Here is a 17,439-nt window from a genome sequence, read left to right as displayed (position 1 = left end):
TGTTTTTAGTTGCAGCCCTTAGAAACGTATTTGGTTGGATTTTATAAACAAACTTTGCCATACTTAGTCTTTTTTTAAGGTGGGAGATGTATTTCTTCAGTAGCTGGCTCCTTTTCGGACGTTTACAATCTCAATGATACTTGTTTGGTTAATCGAAAGGAAGGAAGTATCTGCTTAATTTTTCTTGTAAGTGACCTAGGAAGGAGAAGGAGAAAGTATTATGGGTAAAGAGTTGTAATTAAAAAACAAAAACAAATACACCCTAAGTAGTCTGATCTTTTAGGACTCCTCCGTAGTTAAGAACAGAATATATAAAGGAAAGTAAAACGCTTAAAACGATTTTTATGGAGGTCTTATTGATTATAATAAACATCAGTTTTCTTACTTTAGTACTTTATTAACATTTTTGTATTGGTCCAAATGTTTTGGCTGGTTCTGTTTAGTAAGTGATAGGTGCCTAACCTGGTGGCAGGAAATTAGTGAAACATGGGAGACATTCCACCGGTCAGAGTTATAAACACTTCTGAACCAATCGGTAGTCCTTAAAGAAAAAAACTAGTTTGTTCACAACAAACACAAACGGCTTTTTGATTGGTGTTTTATTTATTATTATTTTTAAAAGATTTTATTTATTTATTTGACAGAGAGATCACAAGTAGGCAGAGAGGCAGGCAGAGAGAGGGGGAAGCAGGCTCCCGCTGAGCAGAGAGCCAGATTCGGGGCTCAATCCCAGAGATCATGACCTGAGTTGAAGGCGGAGGTTTAACCCAGTGAGCCACCCAGGCTCCCCTGGTTGTTTTAGTATGTCTTATTTTTTTTTTTCCCCTTATACTGTGGTAAAGGAGGTGAAACATAATACCGTGCTTTGGAATAAATATTAAATGAGTATGGCATCCTGTTGATAGGTGTATCTTAACTGTAAATTAATATTTAGTTTGCTCATGCTACTCCATGAAAAATAGTTGACATTCTTTAGTTGAAAAAAAAGATAGCTTTTGAAGAGCAGGACCAAATTATTTCACAGCTTGTTTATTATGTTAAGTACATTTCCAAAATGGGAGTCTCTTAACTATTATTGTATATTGTTTTGACTTTTTTTCCCCTCAGAGTGTAGTCTCTGAAGGTCGTTTTTAAAAATTTATCATTTATTTATTTGTGTTGGTAAGGTGGTGAACCATCAAGTCATTCCTGTTAAGTCAGAATAGCTTTATGAAGGAATTTAAAAATCTATAAGTGATCTGCTTTATGATTTGGGACATAATATTAAGCAACGAAAGAGGTTATTCTTGGGCATCGGTAGGAGCAGAACAAAATAAGTGGCATTGAACTTCAGTTTCCTTATATGGCTTCTACTTGGCCTCAGAGCAACAGAGCCTTAATAGAGCAAGTCCTTTGTAGAAAATTATCACTCTGAAGATGTTTCTCTGCATTAGTAAATTTTACAAGTGAGAAGTATTGTAGCACTTGAAAGTGACTGCTTAAATCCGTTTTTAGATAAAATTCTTGATTTTTTTTTTTAATTTTGAGCATCAGTAGTATGTTTAGATGCAGAGAGCACACTTTAAAAATGTGAAATGTTCACCCTTGTAGAACCTTGGATTCCTTTTGTACCATCAAGACAAAATTCACTTTGTGGTTTATCTAGAATTCTCTTACTTCAGTACTGAATTAATGTAATGAATTTCAGGCCTTATACTATTGTCAAACTATACATATTTTCAAGCCTTGTTTAAAATGTGACCTTAGGGTTTGAAAAGAGGTTACAGAAAGATGGTAAACAGTTGAAATATCCAAGTGGCTTTACATTTTGGATATTCTTCTTAGTATTCTTCTTCTATACTTCTTAGTCTCGTATGGGTTTTCTTAGATTAAATTGGTAAATCTGGAGTACTTCTAAACCTTTTGTTTACATTGCGCAAAGTACTATTTAGTGGCACTATTTATGGAAAGTACTTAGGAGTTTTCAATAGCGATAAACTTAATCAACTAATTAATTCAAATATTACGTTATAAAGTTCACTTGTTTCATATCAAGCTTTTGCAAACTTCTCATGTCTGAAAAGCTTACAGTGGTTCAAATATGGAAACCAGCTTTTTATTGCATCTTATTTCTTAATGAAGTGGTAGCTGTAGTTAGAGACATTTTACATATATCATTGGTAAATTTCTAAATTCACTTCTTTTAGAGATGCTAATATTGTACTCTTGGTAGTAAACAATACCTTACTTTAAGAAACACTTAAAAATTTCAGAAAATTATGTGCATCTTTCAGCATTTATTTTAAATAATTTCTCATAGATAACATAATTTAGACTTAACGCTGTTTTGGCTAGGAATAGATTATGGCAGTGTTCATAAAGTATTTGGGTTTATGCAGAATATTAATGATGCTGGATAGCAAAGTAATTCTCTTTTTTGAGTGCTGCTTAGCTAGATTCTTTTTAAACACTTTGTTGCTTGCATTTTTGTTTTGACTTTCCTTTGCCTATTTCCCTATTAGATGCTTTGGGGGGGGAGGTGGTGGTAAGAACACCTGTGTTGTAAATTCTAAAGAGGTCTTTATCTTTTCCTTTCTTGACAACATAAATTGTACTTGTGCAAAATAGATTTTTCAGTTTTTGCATGCAGGCTGTTTGCTCATGCCATAGAAACGAATACGTGAATTATACTTTACAGTACATACTTCTGAATTTTGTAAGGAAAGAACTCAGCACTTCTGCCTCCAAGTTTTCTTTGACTAGACATTTTTTTGTTTCTTTCTTGGTGCCTCTCATAACTAACTCTTGAACCATACTACACCCATTTTTCAGATTTACCTTTAGTTTTCTCCTCTGTCTTAGGTTTCCTAGTTGTAAAATAGGAATCTAGCTATTATTATGCTTTGTCTTCTCATTTCTTTAGCTTCCTATTTTTTGTAGTTTGCTTCATTTACTTCCTCTGTTTTCTCCATGTTCAGCTATTTCTTGATTATGTGTTGCTCTTTCCCTCTTTTCTAAACTTTGAGTCCATGCTCATCACCTAAAAAAACTGTTCACAACGTGAATAGAAAAAATTTATTTGCCCCATTTAATTGTAAATATCACTTTTGCATTACCACTCAGTTTACATGCCAGTATTATAACCAGATACTCATAATAGATTTTTTAATTTATGTTTCCTGAACTCTTTTTTTTTTTTTTTTTTTTAATATCCACAGAATTACCTCTGTTAAGATCAGGTTGTTATGTACTCCTTTATTAAGACACTGTAAACCCCTATACCTTTTTGTTTCATTATGCTTTTGGCTTTTTAAAATATATAAGCTTGGGCGCCTGGGTGGCTCAGTCATTAAGCAGCTGCCTTTGGCCCAGGTCATGATCCCAGGATTCTGGGATCAAGTCCCACATCCGGCTTCCTGCTCAGCAGAGAGCCCGCTTCTCCCTCTCCCTCTGCCTGCCGCTCTGCCTACTTGTGCTCTCTATCTCCCTGTTAAATAAATAAATAAATAAATAAAATCTTAAAACACACACACAAACACACAAGCTTATATCTCTGTATTTTTCTTCTCCATTTGTCCCTTTCCTTTCTGTCCTATCCCTCAGGTCAGATGTCTTTTCTCTCAGTGTCCCTAAAATTTCAAAATTCCCTTCCTTTGTTTGTTTTTATAAAATAAGCATGGTGGAATTCTGTCACTCACTTTATTCTTGTCACTGGAATTTTTGTTTCAGGTACCACTGGGTGAAGGCCTTGTCAGGCTTTATAAATGGTAGTATGTAAGACAGTAGAAAAGATTATCTAAAAATTAAGTTAATAAAAGAAGACTATTTATCTGAAGAATACCTGTGATTTTAGGTATATAGAATGTAGTAGAAAAAGTAGGAAATAATTTTAAAAAGTAATCAAAATGGGTGTAATAACATCTGGGGGCATCAGTTCTATGGCCATCCTTATTCAGAGCCCATTTACTTTTGTACATAGTGAGTGGTTTCCTGGCTTGTTGCTTTATTAGAATGGGTGAGAAAGGGCTATGGCAACATCCTTAAGTTCCTCAGAGGGAATAGGAAAATGGAAAGAAGACTGAATAACTTAGGAAGCAGAATAGTCTTTGACAACTTGCTTTGGGACAGTGTGCCTTATACAGTTCATTTGTCCTTAGGAGAATTCACTCTATTTTTTTAAAAATTTTTAAAAAGAGTTTATTTATTTATTAGAGAGAGAGATCACAAGTAGGCAGAGAGACAGGCAGAGAAAGAAAGAGGGAAGCAGGCTCCCCGCTAAGCAGAGAGCCTGATGCAGGACTCGATCCCAGGACCCTGAGATCATGACTTGAGCCGAAGGCAGAGGCTTAACCCACTGAGCCACCAAGGTGCCCAGAGAATTCACTCTATTATAGCACAGTATAATTATAAGTAATAGTAGTAGACCTAAGGCAACTATTCCAAATTTTTTGGTCTTAGGATCCCTTTATACTCTTAAAATTACTAAGAAGTCCCATAAAGCTTTGTTTTATGTGGGTTATATTTACTTTATTTCCCATATTAGAAATTCCTAAATATCAATTAATTTGTTTAAAAAAACATAAATATGGGGTGCTTGGGTGGCTTAGTTGGTAAGGCGTCTGCTTTCGTCTCAGGTTGTGATCCCAGGGTCCTGTGATCGAGCTTCTGGCTCCTGCTCAGTGGGGAGCACCTGCTTCTCCCTCTCCCTCTGTCCCCCTCTTGTGCATGTGCATGCATGCACATACTCTCTCAAATAAATAAAATCTTTAGAAAGAATAAATAACATAAATCATAGTATGTTATCATGATATTGATGTACTAAAACAATAAGAACAATTTTTCAAAACAAATGGTAGCAGAATGAGGGACATTGTCAAATATTTTTGCAAGTCTATGTCTAAGTCTAGAAACAGCTTGGTTCTCACATCTACTTTTATATTTAGTCTGTAGTAAGTTGTTTTGGTTGAAATATATGAAGAAAATCCAGGATTATACGGAGAAGTGATTGGAAAAGGAAGGAGTATTTTCAGCATTTTTTTTTTTATTAATGGTGGGTGGTATTCCTTGATACCACACCAAAAAAAATTTTTTTATAAAGATTTTATTTATTTGTCAGAGAGAGAGCACACAGGAAGGGGGAGCAGCAGCAGAGGCAGAGGGAGGAGACTCCCCATTGAGCAAGGAACTCAATATGAGACTCCATCCTAAGACCCTGGGATCATGACCTGAACTGAAGGCAGACATTTAACTGAATGAGCCATCCAGGTGTTCCCACACCAAAATTTCTTAAAGGATAGCTGCAGTGTCAAATGTGACACTGTACCAGGGAATTTTTGATTCTTGTTACCTGAAAATCCATTAGTTTATCTTGCACTTTGAATCTTTTATCTGTGCATAATTTCATGACATCCCGTAATGGTTGTTGGAGAAATACTGGTTCATTGAGTTCTATTTACATTTTCGAGAATTTGATGTATTTCATTAGGTAGTAGAAAACAAAAGAAAAATTATTAATATCACCACTAATTTCATCAAAAAAGTTTTTAATATTGTGAAGTTGTCAAAATCAGAGTAACAGGTAAACATTTCTGAATTTTCACTTGGAAGTTTGAATATTAATCATTGGTAACAAATACTGTTAGTGTTTTTCCCTTGCAGTTGCAGGCATACTTGGTTTATTTTTGAGAAAATGTCTGCCAGATTCCTAAGCATAGTTTGTCAGCTGTTCTTTTAGGTCAAAGTGGTGTTTCATGAGAAAAAAACTAATTTAGCTTATAATTTGAAGTAAATAAACAAGTGCTTTTCCTCAGCATTGCCATTCCTTCACATAAAATGTTAAAAAGACATGTATTAAAGAGTTGACATTTAATAAAACTATTTTATACTGCTTTATTAAAGATATTAAGTGAATGTGGCATTTAAAAAGAAATCTGGGAATTAACTGTAGAGAACAGATTGATGGTTACTGGAGGGGAGGTGGGCAGGGGATGGCTTCAACAGGTTATGGGTATTAAGGAGGGCACTTGTGATAAATCACTGAACTCTGCACCTGAAACTAATATTGCTCTGTATGTTAACTAGCTGGAACTTAAATAAAAGCTTCAAGGAAAAAAGAAGATTATCTGGGAATATGCAGTGGTGTTCATATAGCTTGATGCCAGTGGTTTTGCCCTAAGGTGCTAGAAGTTTTACCCACTGGATTTTTGCTGCATACCTGTTAATGTAATAGGAAAGGACACATGATGTTTCAGTATAATTGTGAAAATTGTTTTGATCTTAAAGAATCTTTCCAAGTGTCTGAGGACTTCTAAGGCCCAAGGAGTGCACTCTACACTTTGAAAACTTAGATGAATGTTGAGATTTATGGAGCTTTCATTACTTCCTTTGATTTGTGCTCCTGCATGTGTGTGGGGTGTGTGTGTGTGTGTGTGTGTGTCTTCTAGTATTACATTCTGAAAGAATCCTGAGGCTTGACATTTTATTTTAGTTCACCAATTTAGCCTTCACTTATTTTCAATTGCTTTATTTAGTGGGAAGGATAGAGTTTCTGGGAACTCTTGCTTTTTCATGGGAGTTGATTTTTTAGAGAGAGGGATCGAGAGCACGTGTGCGATGGCAGGGGTAGGTACAGAGGAAAAGGGAGAGAGAATTTTTTTTTTTAAGATTTCATTTATTTATTTGACAGATCACAAGTAGGCAGAGAGGCAGGCAGAGAGAAGGGGAAGCAGGCTCCCTGCTGAGCAGAGAGCCTGATGTAGGGCTTGATCCTAGGACCCTGGGATCATGACCTGAGCTGAAGGCAGAGGCTTTAACCCACTGAGCCACCCAGGCGCCCGGGGGGAGAATCTTAAGCAGGTTCCGTTTTCAGTGTAGAGCCAGGATGCAGCGCTTGATCTCATATTCCTGAGATCATGACCTGAGCTGAAATCAAAAGTTGAATGCTTCACCAACTGAGCCACCCAGGCATCCCATAGGAGTTGATTTTTAATTTTTAATTGTATTTTTTATTTACTTGTAACCTGTTGAATCTCTGAGATAAAACTTTTACATTGTCTTCTGTTTCCTCCATTAGCAGTATAGGAGATTTTATCTTACTGTACTTGGTATATCCATCATGCTTCTAGTTTTTTCTCACGTTTGATTTTTCATTGTGGTTATTGCTTTGTATTATGATCCAGATTGTATGGTATTGGTCATTTCATGGTATTCTCCCAGCCCATGTGAATCCCTGTTATTCTGGCTTTGGTATATTTAGTTAGCTAATGGCTTTCTCCTTTAGGGTATGTGGGTAGTTTGTCCTCTTACAGGTGTTTCCTATCCCTCAGGGGATAATATACCCGTTTTCACAGTTATACTGCCCAAGTGTCAGAAATCCCACAGTATAAAGTGCTTGCTGGAGGCCTTAACCATGCAGCTGTTCTTCTGTGGTTTTATTACCTGGGTAACTGCCCAGGACACACTTCTCACAATCCTCCTTGCTAAGAAAACTTACTCTTTTTGGGAGATTCCACTTTGTTTTGTATTTGGTTCCTCAGATGTGTTGTGGTTTGTTGTCATCCCTTCCCTTCCCCCCTTTCACTTCTCAACAAATTTCATTCTGTGTTGTTATCTGTAGATAAACTCTTCTCTAGTACTGCTACAGATTTTTCAGTAATATTTCTTTCATGTTTAAAAGTTTAGAATAATGACAAATACACAGAAAAGTTGAAAGCATAGTAACAAAAACCTTTCTTGTCCCTGACATATATGACAGTATGTTGCCCACCTGATCAATACTCCATTACCCCCCAAATACTTTTTTATTTTATTACTACAAACAGGGACATTATCCTATGTATGACTTTATAACTTCAAAATTAGGAAGTTAACAAAGACTACATTCCCCACATCTGAATCTTACCAGTGTCCCCCACGTCTTTTAGAGCAAAAAGACCCACACGACAATCTTACATTACATTTAGTTGTCATGTCTTTAGTCTCTTTTAATCTGGAACAGTTTCTGTGTTTACTTTCAAGGACTTGACTCTTTTCAAGATTGTAGATCTAGTTATTTTGTAGAATATCCCTTAATTCTATTTCTGTGATGTTGTTATGATTAGATCTTTGATTAGATTTTGTGATTAGATTTAGATTTTTATGATTAGGTCTTTGGAGGGGTTATCATGGAAGTGATGTTGCATTCTTCTCATTGCGTATTATCAGGTCAATAGGCAATTTCAGTTGTCCCATTATTGATGAGAGTCATTGATTATGAGATTATGGTTGTAACTGCCAGATTCCTCTTATGTCAAGGTATTCTTTCCTCATTTGCAATTAATAAATATTTTGGGGGTAGGTACTTTGGAACTATGTAAACATTTTCTTCTTTATTTATTATTTTTAAAGATTTTATTTATTTATTTGACAGAGATCACAAGTAGGCAGAGAGGGAGGCAGAGAGAGAGGAGGATGTTGGCTCCCTGCCAGGCAGAGAGCCTAATGTGGGGCTCCATCCCAGGACCCTGGGATCATGACTGAGCCGAAGGCAGAGGCTTTAACCCACTGAGCCACCCAGGCACCCCTTCTTTATTTTTAACTTATTCATTTATTTACATCACCAAACTATTATATTCACTGGGTTATAATCCATTATCATTTGTTTTGATATTCAGTGTTGTGGATTTGGGTAGTGAGAACCCCTTCTAGCTGGCTTAATTTCTTCTTTCTTTTTGATACAGTTCTTCCTCCTTGAGCCCTTCTTGTATCCAGCACAATATGGTGTTCTAGAGTTATCATTAAACTTGCTCCGGTAATTTTTAGTGAAAAATGGTACTTAGAAGCCAAGATCTGGGCACTTCTTGTCTTTGTTGCTTCTTGGGATATTGCTGCTCCCAGGTTGCCTTAAATGCATTAAGCTAGGGGATATTTTTATCTGCACACGTACACATTCACATTTATGAATATATTTCAGTAAATATTGGATGGTTTCTCAGTGATACATTTCATTTTAATTCAGTACCACAGGGTTCATTCTCATGTTGTCCCTTTCCATAGTTGTAATTTATCTCTGATAGTGAGAACTAGTTTTGTTTCTATACTTTTTTTTGGTGAGGGAGCTGTGGTAACATGTTTTCAGACAGACATTTTCAGACAGAAGTCAAGTCCCTGTAGTCAAATTAATTTTCAAAGTATTTCTAAAGGGATACAATTCTAAAGTATAATGTTTGGTATAATACATTTAGGTGAAATATTTCATTCCTTGGTAATCACACGTTACTGTGTGAAAGGTGGATGGAAAGAATCGTATTCTTATTGTCTACATTGGCTGCATCCTGATGAAGGTAATGTTGAAGCTCAATTTTAGTTGAGTGCAGTAATTTTGATATAACTATGCTTTCTGCATTGAGGTTATATTGTTTGTAAGACTCCAAAGTTTGGCATACATCTCTCTCTTTCTGATAACGGTGTCCTTGGAATTTCAAACCTTAGATTAAATCTAGAGTCTGAATTGGATGGCGGGGCGGGGATGAAGTGGTTTTATTTGTATTAGGTGTAAATGTAAAAAACCTGTAATCTCCCTGCCAGGGCTTTTACTTAGCCTAGGAAAGAATTGGTTTAACTTCCCCATCCTTAGAGATTTTGAAGTGATTTAAGAAGTGTACTGGCATGGCATCTGGGCGGCTCAGCCAGTTAAGCATCTGCCTTCAGCTCAGGTCATGATCCCAGGGTCCCGGGTTCAAGCCCCACATCCGGCGTTCTGCTCAGCGGGAAGCCTGCTTCTCCTTTTCCCTCTGTCTGCTGCTCTGCCTATTTGTGCTCTCTCTGTCAAATAAATAAATACAATCTTAAAAAAGAGAAGAAGAAGAAGTGGTAGTATACTGGCATTTCTTTTTGTGATTAGAATTAAGATTTGCTTTTAGTCTTCTAGGAAAAGATAAGGATCCTGGAAGCAGCAAATGGATTCTTTGGGTGCCCTGTTAATCTTTGGGGATTTCAAAAGATTTTGTTCATTATCCTGGGACTAACTGAAGAGTAACAGAGACTGTGAATAGTAGATGCACTTTGATTTGTCAGAGACACTTGATATCAACCTAGTGTCTTGTCTGCTCTTGTGAAAATGATCCCCAAGCCAGAAACCCTGGGAGTCTTCTTCCTGACCTTAGTTACTGAAGTCAGTACTACTTCTATCAGTTCTTTCTTTTAGGTATCCGTAGACCAAGTTATTTTAGGGTAGGCTAGAAAGGCTAGATAAGGTACAAGCAGTGTGAGGCTTTGGTAGGCAAAGGGCTAAAACAATTACATTGTTTTTTTTCTGATTATAAATATTCAATACAGAAATTTATAGCAAATGAAAAATTTTTCCATAATCGCATCTTCCAGATATTCTGTTATTAGTGTGTGTATTTTTATGAATACTTCAGTGTGTATTCCATCATTTCACTGTTCATGTATATACATGTATAAGTATTTTTAAATATAAATGGGAGATATGTTTCAATTATATATATCAATTATATATTTAGAGATCTAGTAGGTATGTATATGTGTTAATTAGCATTATGGTTGTTATACATACAGTACTATACAGAATATATGTTTATTCTCTTTTTTTTTTGCACATAAATGTTTGCACTTTTATTTGCTTTTTTTCTGCCAGATAAATACCCAAAGTTTATTTGCTATGTATGTAATTCTAATTGATTGATAGAAGCAAATTCCCTCTGAAGATATTGTATCAATTTACACTTTCACAAATAATATGTAAGCATACCTTTCTAAGTGCATTCTTGAACACATTGGATATTAGCTGTCTTAAAATAGTTGTGCAAATCTGAGACAGGTAGTAAAGTATAATAGGTAAGAACATAAGCTTTGGAGTCAGAGTGCCTAGATTTAAATCTACTGCTTACTAACTGACATTGGCAAGTTCATTGTCAGAATTCTTTTAAGAATATTACATTTTTGTATGCCTTTTGTGTTTCACATGGATGTAATTGGCTTATTGCTTATATGCTATTGGGTTATATAGGAGTTTAAATTTTATATAGTCGGGCACCTGTGTGGTTTAGTGGGTTAAGCCGCTACCTTCAGCTCTGGTCATGATCTCAGGGTCCTGGGATCAAGTCCCGCATCAGGCTTTCTGCTCAGCGGGGAGCCTGCTTCCCTCTCTCTCTGCCTGCCTCTCTGCCTACTTGTGATCTCTCTCTGTTAAATAAATAAATAAAATCTTTAAAAAAAATTTTTTTATGTAGTCGGATTAATCATCTTTATGCATTTATGGGTTTAATGATATTCTTGAAAAGGATTTGTGCTAAGATTATAAATAAAATAACCTAAGTTTTTGGTTTAAGTAGTGAGACAATCATCTGGATTTATTCTTAAGATATTCTTAAGATATTAAGATAATATTACCATTTGTTGGGTAAATCTTCTTTTTACCTGTGAAATTCTATCTTTATCAATAGTATATTCCCAAATATACTTAATTAATGTCAAGATTTTTGTTTTTGATTTTTTTTTCCTTCATTATGGTATGCTTAATACCTCAAAGTTTTGGATCATTGGGGTGCCCGGATGGCTCAGTCGTTAGATGTCTGCCTTTGGCTCAGTCATGATCCCAGAGTCATGGGATTGAGCTCGCCCTGGGATCCCTGCTCGCCAGAAAGCCTGCTTCTCCCTCTCCCACTGCCCCTGTTTGTGTTCCCTCTCTTGCAGTGTGTGTGTATGTCTCTCTCTTTCAAATAAATAAATAAAATCTAAAAAAAAAAGTTTTGTCTTACCACCTTATTTTTGTTTTTAAAGATTTATTTATTTATTTATTTATTTATTTGGGAGAGAGAGCTTGCATGCATATGCATGCAGGGGGAAGGGCCGAGGCAGAGGGAGAAAGAAACCCCAGCAGACATGATGCTGAACATGGAGCCTGACCTGGGGCTTGACCTAACCATCCTAAGATCATGACCTGAGCCAAAATCAAGATTCAGTTGCTTAGACAACTGAGCCACCCAGGCACCACTATCAGTCTGCTTTAAAAAGAATTTTCCAGATGGACTTGAGTCATTATAAGTTCTAAATGCTTCTTGCTGCATTGATGGAGAATCGCTTCTTGGCCTTTTGGCTAAGATCAAGTATGGTTCTTGATTGAGAGTGCTTTGAGTTCATAGATTACTTAGGAAGTAATTGATACCTCTAAAATAGCATATGTCTTTATAGGAAGGTGAGTTTTCCATTTATTTAATAGTTTATGCCTTCCAGTGGTGTTTATGATTTTCTTGTTGTCAAATCCATATTTCTTATTAGTATGCATTTTTTATTTATTTTATTTTATTCTATTTTAAGATTTTATTTATTTCACAGAAGGAGATCACAAGTAGGCAGAGAGGCAGGCAGAGAGAGAGAGGAAGGGAAGGAGGCTCCCCGCTGAGCAGAGAGCCCAACAGGGGGCTCGATTCCAGGACCCTGAAATCATGACCTGAGCCAAAGGCAGAGGCTTAACCCACTGAGCCACCCAGGTGCCCTAGTATGCATATTTCTTGTAATGATAAAGAAATGCGTATATTTTTTGCTGTATATATTTATATACATTATATACAATATATTTATATATTTAAAAAAATATATATTTTATTTATTTGACATAGCACAAGTAAGGGGAGCAGTAGGCAGAGCGAGAGGGAGAAGCAAAGAGCCGGATTCCAGATTTGATCCCAGGGGCCCTGGGATCATGACCTGAGCTGAAGGCAGACACTTAATCCACTGAGCCACCCAGGTGCCCCTAGTATGCATATTTCTTGTAATGATAAAGAAATGCGTATATTTTTTGCTGTGTTTATTTCCACAAAGTTAATAGAGGAAGGGCGAGAGCTGTTGCTGTTGTGAATGAATTTCATTAATTGTATTCTTATCTGGATATAAAATAGAGAAAGGAGATTGATTTTTCATATGTATCACCTACTGTATTCTGAATACTTGAAAAAATTGCTAATAGATTTTTAGTCATGTACTTAGATCTAGGTATATAATTTATTGCACTTGTCAAAGTACTATTTATTTTTAATTGAATAGTAAATATATTAAATAATATATTCTAACATTTAACCCATCTTTTTAACTACAAAAATTTTTTGAAGTTTTTATTTAAATACCAGTTGGTTAATATACAGTGCACTGTTAGTCTTAGGTGTACAATATGGAGACTCAGCACTTCCGTACATCACCCTGTGCTCATCATAGCAAGTGTACTCCTGAATCCGCATCACCTGTTTCACCCATCTGCCCTACCCTAACCTCCCTTCTGGTGTAACTATTAGTTTGTTCTTTATTAACTGCAGAATTCTTCCCTCACTTGCCTTACATTGTTTGAGACCATCCACTACTGTTAGGGTAGCAGTGTGATTAATTTAGTCTTCATTAGTGGGATAGGTAGTTTTTATTGCTGCCCAGGACCTTCCATTTAATCAGACTGTATTTGCTTTCTTTAGCATTGTTTGGCTGTGGGAATGGAAAGGACAACATGTAATTTGCTAAACTGAGTGCGACTTGTTAGAGAAATAAAAATCCTTGGGGTGATAGAAGTTGTTGTCTTTTACTGTAGTTCTGCCCCTTAATTGCCTCTTGAGGGTATTTTCAAGTAATACTTGACTGGCTTCATGAACCCTCTTGTTTCTTAACAAGAAAAAAAATAATTCTAATTATAAACATTTTCCTTGAATTGCTTAGTACTTAGTATGATGCATAGTAATAATTATGGATACCATTAAATGGCAGTTATTTTGGTCCTTTGATTATAATAGTAAATTCTCTACTTAGGTAGTTTATACACATAAAAAATGTTTTTGTCAGTTGATATGTTTCACTGGCTTATTAACCTTATTCTTCCCTGTAATATAATTAATAGGTAATTTGGTGTGAGTGAAAGATATGTTCCCCAGAATGCTTATATTTTCCTCATATTTAATGGGATTTATCTCTGAAAATGACTAACTTAGAAAATAGTCTAGTCTAGATACCCCCCTATTTTTTTTTTTTTTTTAATTAGCAGAAAAGGAAACTATTGGCCTAGATGGGGAAGTGAAATCCTAGAGGTAATTTAGTTTGTTAGTGATGTAAATGAGGTTTGAAAAATAAATGCAGTTTTCCTGACTGTATTGATTTTTCTTTTTTTTTTTTTAATTTAAATTCAGTTAGCTAACATATAGTACATCTTAGTTTCAGATGTACTGAAATTAGCTTTCCTAGGTATTTTTTGAAGTATACATTTTCTTTAGAAGAGCACTGTTTGGGATGCCTTGGTGGCTCAGTTGCTTAAGTGTCCGCCTTTGGCTCAGGTCATGATCCCAGGGTCCCGGGATGGAGTCCCATGAGCAGAGAGCCTGCTTCTCCCTCTGTCTGCTGCTCCCCCTGCTTGTGTGCATGTGCACTGTCTCTCTGACAAATAAATAAAATCTTAAAAAAAAATGGAATAGCACTGTTTTTTGTGCCAGATGTTTTTTGCCTTTTAATTTTCACCCCTCCCGGCTTTATTGAAATACCATTGACATATAATATTGTGTAAGTTTATGGTGTACAGTGTGTTGATTGCCTCCAGTGTGTTAGCTGACACTTTCATCACAGCACATAATTTTTTTCTTAACAATTGTCAAGTATGTAACACTGTGCTAACAATAAAATCTATCACAGTGCTATGCATTAGATCCCCAGAACTATAGTTTTCTTCCCCCTCAGAACCATACTTAACTGGAAGCTAGAATAGCAATATTTTCTGAATATTTTTAATAGGTATTGTAGAAAAACAAGTTCTAGGTTCATGCAAATGATGAAACCTTGGATGAATAAACCCACCCCCCTCCCTTGGCAGATGCCAGTTTGTCATAGATGATCATTTTTAAATTTAGAAATAACTGGAATACAGCTCATTTTACAAAAAATAAAAATGACATCCATATTTGAGCCAAGAGGATCTATGGAAAGATTTATCCTAAAGTAGTATGTAATTGGTAATCTCAAAAAAAAATTTTTTTTAAGATTTTATTTATTTTTTTGAGAGAGAGAGAACACAAGCCAGCAGAGCAGCAGAGCGGGTGGGAGAAGCCACTGATCAGGGAGCCTGACAGGGGTCTGGATCCCAGTACCTCCAGATCATCACCCGAGCTGAAGGCAGAGGCTCAACTGACTGAGCTAGTCCCTGTAATCTCAAATTTTAAAGAAACAGACTACTTTTTGAGTATTTTCAGATTTTCAGAAAAATTGAGAAGGAAGTATGGAGTTGCCACCTACTCCATTAGTGTTTCCCCTTTAACTGACTGGTACATTTGTTGCAGTTGGTGAACCAATATTGTTAACTTTTTTTTTTTTTTTTTAAGATCTTGTTTATTTATTTGACAGAGATCACAAGTAGGCAGAGAGGCAGGCAGAGAGAGAAGGGGAGAAGCAGACTCCCTGCTGAGCAGAGAGCCTGATGTGGGGCTTGATACCAGGACCTTGGGATCATGACCTGAGCTGAAGGCAGCGGCTTAAGCAACTGAGCCACCCAGGCACCCCTGTTGTTAACATTATTAACTCAGTTTACATAAGGATTTACTCTTTGTGATGTACATTCTATGGGTGGTTTTGTTTATTATTATTTTTTTTTAATTTTATTTATTTATTTGACATAAAGCAAGAGCAGGAGCAGGGCAGAGAAAGAGGGAGAGGGAGAAGCAGACTCTCTGCAGAGCAGGAAGCCTGATGTGGGTCTCAATCCCAGGAACGGGGGATCATGACCTGAGCTGAAGGCAAAGGCTTAATGGACTGAGCCACCCAGGTTCCCTCGTTTTGTGGGTTTTGACTAATGTGTAAGGACTTGTGTCCACCACTGTTGCTAATGATAGCAGCAGCTTATTCATTGTTGACAGTTTATGGATAAGTGAAATTAATGACAGCAACATTATATAGAATGAGAGGGAGGAACTGGGAATATTCTAAGAATTCTCTTTTATAATGCTCCGCATTACTTGAGAAGATCAAATTACTTTTACTGGCATGTATGTAGGGATAATGCAATGCAGAATGTAAAACTACCTGTATTGAATATTTGGAAGCTGATTTTTATTTTTTTTTTAATTTTTTTAGAGATTTATTTATGTATTTATTTGACACAGAGAGAGAGCCTAAGTAGGCAGAGAAGCAGGCGGGAGGTGGGGGGAGGGGGGGAGCAGGCTCCCTGGCGAGCAGAAAGCCCGATGTGGAACTCCATCCCAAGACTCTGAAATCATGACCCGAGCCAAAGGCAAAGGCTCAACCCACTGAGCTACCCAGGCGCCCCTGGAAGCTGATTTTTAAAGAAATTATAAACTTTTGGTAATTCATGTCCAGTTTCTAGAAAAATAAAATTTAAATATTGACCTGTTTGAGAAATTCTGAGAAATAAGCACAATTATAGATGAAAGTGGGAGCATTCTCATCGTTAAATTTTTTAATGATTGTTCTGCAACTCCTACTTGGCTTCTTTCTACACATTATCATCCATCAAGTCCAACTAAAGTACCACTGTTTCCCCTGAAGCTTCCTCAGGTATTTAAGTTTTCCTTTCTTTGGATTTATAACTTAAAATTTTTTTTGAATTGTGGTAAAAAACATAATTTACTGCTCTAATGATTTTTAAATGTACAGGTCAATATTAAGTCTACATTTTTGTTCATTAATCATCACTATCTTTAGAACTCTTCTAATTGCAACTGTATATGCATCAAACAGTAACCTCCCCTTCCTTCCCTCTTCTTCCCAGCCACTGGCAACCACTATTGTACTTTCTGTCTCAATGATTTTGACTCAAGTGCCTTATAAAAATGGAATTGTACAATGTTTGTCCTTTTGTGTGTGGCTTATTTTACTTACCATGATGTTCTCGAAGTCCATCCATGTTGGGGCACCTGGGTGGCTCAGTTGGTTAAGTGACTGTCTGGCTCAGGTCATGATCCTGTAGAGTCCCTAGGATCGAGTCCCACAGTGGGCTCCTCACTCAGCAGGGAGTCTGCTTCTCCCTCTGACTCTTTCCCCTCTCATGCTCTCTCTCTCTCAAATAAATAAAATCTAAAAAAAAAAAAAAAAGTTCATCCATGTTGTGGCATGTATTACAGTTTCCTTTTTAAGGTGAATATTCTATTGTATATACCGCACTTTTCTTAACTATTTATCTGTCAGCGGACACTTGGTTTGTTTCCACATTTTTGCTCTTGTAAATAATGCTGCCATAAAAATGTGTATCTCTCTGAGACCCCACTTTTAAATCTTTTGATTATATACCCAGAAAGGGAATTGCTGGGTCATAGGATAATTTTTATTTTATTTTATTTTATTTTTGGCGGAACTACTACATTGTTTTCCACAATGGCTATACTGTTTTACCTCTGCCTACTTGTGATCTCTGTCTGTCAAATAAATAAATAAAATCTTGAAAAAAATTTTTTTTAAGTTTTTGTTTTTTTTTTTTTGACTGAGATC

General features: G+C 36.2%; 1 protein-coding gene across 11 annotated transcripts in view; it reads left to right on the top strand.

The window, feature by feature from the left end:
• The window catches only part of ERBIN (erbb2 interacting protein), a 124,250-nt gene that overhangs the window by 1,398 nt on the left and 105,413 nt on the right, over positions 1–17,439 (top strand). The window contains exon 2 of one of the 11 annotated variants that reach the window (XM_032849448.1): positions 80–186. The exons of the other annotated variants lie outside the window; for them this stretch is intronic. The gene's annotated coding sequence lies outside the window, so the exon portion shown is untranslated. The remainder of the gene's footprint in view (positions 1–79; positions 187–17,439) is intronic. 11 annotated transcript variants of the gene reach the window in all.

This window comes from Lontra canadensis, unplaced genomic scaffold (genome assembly GCF_010015895.1).
Source record: "Lontra canadensis isolate GAN:19392208 unplaced genomic scaffold, GSC_riverotter_1.0 scaffold4, whole genome shotgun sequence".
Classification (NCBI taxonomy): Eukaryota; Metazoa; Chordata; class Mammalia; order Carnivora; family Mustelidae; genus Lontra; species Lontra canadensis.
This window is presented reverse-complemented; position numbering and strand designations above follow the sequence as displayed.